Source organism: Ambystoma mexicanum, chromosome 4q (assembly GCF_040938575.1).
Source record: "Ambystoma mexicanum isolate Mex_15411 chromosome 4q, UKY_AmexF1_1, whole genome shotgun sequence".
NCBI lineage: Eukaryota > Metazoa > Chordata > Amphibia > Caudata > Ambystomatidae > Ambystoma > Ambystoma mexicanum.
The window spans coordinates 327,054,458-327,060,589 of record NC_090928.1 but is presented as its reverse complement, the minus strand read 5'-3'; positions in this window follow the sequence as shown (position 1 = coordinate 327,060,589).

Sequence of the window (6,132 nt, the reverse complement as noted above, 5' to 3'; positions counted from 1 at the left end):
ATCGGGGCATCTAGCTCCTCCCTTTCTTCCACACTAATTTGGGGTAGCCCAATGTCTTCCAGTATGTCTCCTATCTCCCCTCTTCTGCTTCCCGTCTTGTCTCCGTACAAGCGTCTATAATAGTCTGCAAATTCTTGATTAACCCCCTCTTGCGTATCCACTACGTCGCCATTGTCTTTCACTATTGTTCTGATTGGGGGCCTTGGAGTCTCGTTTTTGTAGAGCCACGCAATGAGTCTTCCTGGTTTGTCGCCTCCGGCATGTTGCCTTTCTATGTACTTTTTATAATTAAGATTACATAATCTCTCCGAGTATCCTGCACATTTCTGCTGCAGGCCCAGTGCCATTTCTGTATCTGCCTTAGTGTTGCTGCCCCGTTCCAATACCCTCTCCAATTCCTTTTCAGAGTCCTGTAATTCGGTCAGAATCCCATGCTGTAGTCCTTTAGGCTTGGCTATGGCCATTCCTCTCACTACCACTTTAAAGGCTTCCCAGAGTGTGCCTGCTGTCTGGACACTGCCAGTATTTATCTCAAAATAACGTATTATTTCCTCTCGCATATCCTCCCTGAATACGCTATCTTTAAGCGCTTCTGCACGCAATCGCCATGTGGGTATCATTCCACTAGGGGGGCGGTGTTGCCATGTTAGCAGCAGTGGCGAGTGGTCTGAGAGGACTCTAGCTTTGCACTCCGCCTGCGGTATTTCGGTCAGTAACTCCTGCGTGACAAATACATAGTCCAGTCTTGTGTATAGGCCCTGCGGGGCTGCATAATGTGAATATTGTCTATCCTGCGGGTGACGTGTTCTCCGTGCATCTGTCAGCCCAAAATTCGCCAATAGTGCATGTAGTGCCTTTGCAGCCGGGTGGGTCTAACTATTTTATTATCTGATCTATCTATGGTGGGGTTCAACACACAATTGAAGTCTCCCCCCCACAATATAGCTCCCCCCACGCTGCCACTGAGTGTACTATACAGGGTCCTAAAATACGCAGCTGTATCTTGGTTCGGGGCTTAAGTATTTACGATGCAGATCTCTCTATTTTCCACCAACCGTCTCATGAACACCATCCTGCCATCCACCTCTACCTGCGAGTTCAGCAACTGAAACGGAACATGTGGGGCCACCCATGTGATTACCCCTCTTGCATAGGCAGAGTATGTTGCCCCCACCACTGTCCCTCTCCATTTCTTCCGTACCACTTCTAGTTTGTCTTTTGTTAAATGAGTTTCTTGCAACAGGGCTATATCCACTTTCTGTCTGCATAGGTACATCATTACCTTGTTCCGCTTTAGATAACTGTTGAGCCCCCTAACGTTCCAAGTGACTATCTTAAGGTCTCCCATGGTTCATCTCGTTTTCTGTGAGGTGTAGGCTCACCCCATAACTCTTCCCCAACTATAACTGACCACAGCACACAACCCCTTCCCTCCCTCCTCCCCAACCTACCCCAACCCAAACAGCTGCCCAGCTCCATCCCTGGATCTCAGGCTCCCCCGCTTTTGGACCTACCCTGATACCCCGGGCAAGACCCCAGCAGGGCATCACCGCACTATCGGCGACCTAACTAAACTCTAAATGGGGGATGTAAAGGTTGGTCCTGCAAGGCTTCTAGTCCAAATCTTGATCGCAATAGTAGCGGATCATGTGTTTCTTCCAGCCTGATCACACCCTTCAACAAGCTACTTCAATTACTATATTCCAGTCCCATAGTCTTAAGTTCTGACACTCCCCGGTGCCCCTCTCGTTCATTACTTATCCGCATCACCTTCTTCTCCTGCCCGAACGTCCGACTCCTGGGGGCATCCTTGCGTGTCGAGCCATCCCATTGCTTCTTCCGGAGTTTCAAAAAACAAAGTTCTGTGCTTGTGAAAAACCTTCAGTTTAGCCGGGTAAAGCAGCATGTACTTATGACCCGCTTCTCGCAATCGCCTCTTGACTGCCCCAAAGTTCATTCTGCTCCGCCGCACCATCAGGGTATAGTCCGGGTAAGCTGTTATGTTTGCCGAACCCTTTGTATTGTCCCACCTTTGCGGAAGTGTTCCAGGATCCTTTCTCGATCCCTGTAGTTAAGTATCTTGGCGATTACCGGCCTTGGTGGGCCTCCTGGCGGTGGTTTCCTCGTTAGGGCTCTATGCGCCCTTTCGACCGCGAACCCCTGAGACAGCACTCCTCCAGTGATTCCTTGTAGCAACATTGTTTCAACGAATTCCGTGGGGTTATGGCCTTCTGCTCCTTCTGGTAGTCCAACAATACGGATATTATTTCTCCGGGCTCGTCCTTCCGCATCCTCCGCTCTGCTCTCCAGATTACCCACTTGTTGTACCAGGGCGTGAAGCTCCGACCGGTGGGAAGCACAGTCTGCCGTGTTAGGGCCCATCTCCTTCTCGAGGTCCCCCGTGCGCTCCGCCAGAGACCTAACATCTTGCCGTAGCAGATTCACATCCTCTTGCACTGCCCCAACCTGGAGCTCCAGCGCTGTTTTTAGTTCTGTCACCGCCAGTTCGAGCTTGGTCTCCCAAGCGGCCTTCAGATCGGCGATCGCCTCAAGGACCTCCTGATTCGTGCCCATGGTGGCACTGCTCCCAACTTGGGCTTTGTCTTTGTTCCTGGCTCCATCCGGGTGGCGTCTTAGTGTATTCCTCTAATGTGGGTTGCTTACTCTTCAGTCTTGGGGGTTTATTAGAGATAGTGCTGTGTCTATGAGTCGTGGGTCAGCCCCTTTACCCGTGGTCTTCAGTCCCAGCAAGAGTGGATTCTCGCTATCCTCAAAGGGCCGATAGTATCTGCTGGTTCCTTCGATCGTCCACGCTCCGCTCCGGGCACTCCACCAGCGTCTCTCCCCTTACTTTCCTTTCACTTCGGCCACCTGGACTGGGCAATGTGATGATTATTTCGTATCCCTAGTGATCCTCCTCGGCTGTTGTCGAACGGAGTCAGCTCGTCCGTCTCAGGGGTGCGCCCCTCGGGAGCTCTTTGTTCTCATCCGCGGCCATTTTGATGTCTCTTCCGCGATCGGCCTCTCAGTCCAAAGTAACAATATGACCGTTCCTCTGCAGTAAATTTGCAGTCAACCTGTTCATGCTCTGCTCTGGGCCTTCCCACGCCTGCACATACTTTTTGGGCTGCCGCTAATCAAAAAAAATATGCGTATCTTGGTCGGATCAAGTTGTCGGATCACGGAGCTCACAGGGTTTCCAGCCTATTCCATGGCTGCCAAGCCACGCCCCCCAATGTGCCCTCTTTTATGTGATATTATGGCATGTTAATAAGCTTTTATACTGCCCCCAGCCCCACCACAGTGGTCATAGAGCGCCGTTGCTTGTCTGGCTAGTTTCATGAAAGCTTTTATTTGGGTCAGCTTTCTGAAAACTCTTTTTTTCCTTTTCATGAACTATATGTGCTTTACATTAACGCCTTATGGGTTAAAGGTGATTCCGTTGAAATATTATTTCATATTGTGGCCACTGTGATGAACTACCAAATGTGAGGGTGTGAAAGCCCTGGATTTTTGATTTTAATAAATAAAATGTGTGTAATTCTGTTTCTGAAAGAGGGGTCTGCTAAAGAGACCCCTGCTTTCATAAATGCGCCATGCTTAAATCATAGTCCGCAAATGTACCTTGCTTTAACCAGTCTCCTGGCTTGTACAGCACCAGCTTTGCAATGGCACAGATCAGGTTCAAAGGTCACCTGTGCATCTCTGACAGCTGCTGCAACACCAAGTCCATGTAGGCAGTTAGAATTTTAACTGCCAGCATCTTTGTGTTACATTCAGATCACTGTACACCCTAGCCAGTCTGGTGTCAGGTGAATCTTTAAATAGAAGCCATGCCAGGGTTGTGGCACAGTGACTACTATGGGTACACAATTATACAGCCTCACCGATTTGATATCACAGCAGTGTCAGCTCTGTGAACAGGGCCTATCTATGGCAGGTCTGATGTTTATTGGGGTATAGGCTTGCTGTCGCCAAAGCCGCCATGTTGTGGAATAATATTCTGAATGCTTACCCTTTGATTCCCCAAGCATGAAGGGTCACACCTTTCCCCAGGGCACATAAGCTTACTACAGGAGGACTCCAGGGAATGGTGCTTCAGGGGCAGCACTTACATAACAAAGCCAGCCTCACACCAGGGTGGTAATCACTGGGATTCCTTTGAAGCTAGCAGGCATGGGAAGGGACAGAGTTAGAGTAGCCAGAGAGGGAAGATAGGGCTGGAGAAGGGTCCCACCATCTTGCTTTCTGTTAGGGTTCTCTTTTTTTCCCGCCCACTTCCCATTTCCCGCAAGCAAGGTACTCTGGCTGTGATATTTTAAGGCAAAGGGCACATGTTGCAACAATGGGGATTGGATTCCTTAGCTGAGGCATGCTTTGGACCAATCAGTAGTTGCATTTTGCCTTTGAAAGGCTTATCTCTGGACTTCCACAACAACAAGAAGAATTGACCTGGACTTCTGTTGGGGATTCTGTCTATCCCGAAATCCTTTGCCAGTGAGTTGACAACAGAAGACATCCAAGTCAGAGGAAAGCTCTGTCCCTTAAACATTGCCAGGGAATAGTGGGGGTGACGTCTGCTGGACCAGGGCCTCACTGCTGGCTGCACTGGAACCAGGTACTGGTTCACTGGATATGAAGGATTCCCTGTAGGTGCCAGTCAAACTCTACAGTGTGGGAGCGCAGAACGTTGTCCCTGGAGACTTTGGATTGGCCTACCAGCAACTAAGAAGTCACAGAGCAGTTCTGGGCACTTTTGCCCACATTGAACCACTTGTGAGCTACACCAACCCCGACATCGCATTCCTGTCGCAAGCGTCTTCATGTCCTGTGCTGTCGCTGCTTGGACCGCACTGTGTGTTGGACCCAGTCTACCAGTTTACTAGCCCCAACCACTTGTGAGCTACACCAACCCGGACATCGCATTCCTGTCTCAAGCGTCTTCATGTCCTGTGCTGTCACTGCTTGGACCGCACTGTGTGTTGGACCCAGTCTACCAGATTACTAGCCCCACACCAAATCTCTACCCAAGGAAGCTCCTAGAAACCTGGCTACATTTTGTAGAACCCCTAAAGGAAGGAATAAACTAATGTGAGGAGGCCTTGTCCCCCATGTCTAGTTTTGGCACCATAGTGCTGCCTTTTACTTCTAAGACATTCTTGAACATTGACAACTTGCCGATTAAGTGCCTGAACATCCCAGCTCATCTACCAGAGTGCTATCCTACAACAGTGTGCATTTTCTGTGTTTTCTTTACAGTGGTGGGTATTGTTAGTGAGTCGATATATTTATAGAAATTTAATTTAACATTCTTTTTTTGGAACTATTGTTGTTTGGGTTGCTACTGTCATCAGCTCACACCCCTCCAGAAAATATAGCCTGCCCTCGGCCAGCATTACTATACAAGGTGAAGGAGGTGTTCTTTTCGGACTCTGCCCGTTTCACCTTTATCACTGGAATTACTGCTGGTTTAATAGTAGTGCAGGGTAAGTAGGCGGTTTAGCCACTCCTTATCCCTGTACCCCTGCAGAGCAGTAGTCATTCCATCACAACCACTTTCTGGTTCTAATGATATCCCATTTTAAAGGAATTGTCATAAAGTGTGCGTAATAATGTATATTTGATGTGCACATTGCTGCTGTACGGTGTAACCTTTTATTCCGAAATAAAGTCCATTTTTACTTTGAATTCATTGTATGGTGCGCAACAATGCAGCTTTCAAAAAGTGTCTTTGGCCCTCATTAGGACCCAGGCGTTAAGGGGCTAACGGCGCCGTAAAAGGTTGCGGCGCCGTTAACCCCTTAACGCCTTACTACAAGGTCCCTTTGCGGCTCCCGACCTTAACGGCTGGTCTGTACCAGCCGTTAAGGTATGGACCCGCAAAGGGACCTTGAAGGTAATTACGGTACCGCAATTCCCCTTTCCCATTGAGCCCTATGGGGCAAAAATGAGAATGGGGAAGGGCTAATGGTAAATGGGGAATTACCGCCCCGCCAACCTTGGAATGGGGTGGTAATTCCCCATTTCACCATGGCGGAATCGGTAAGTTACCAGCGTTAACCATGGTGCTAATAACGCCATTGGTTAACGCCGGGGTTGTAATGAGGGCCAGTTGAATGAGACAATTGCAGG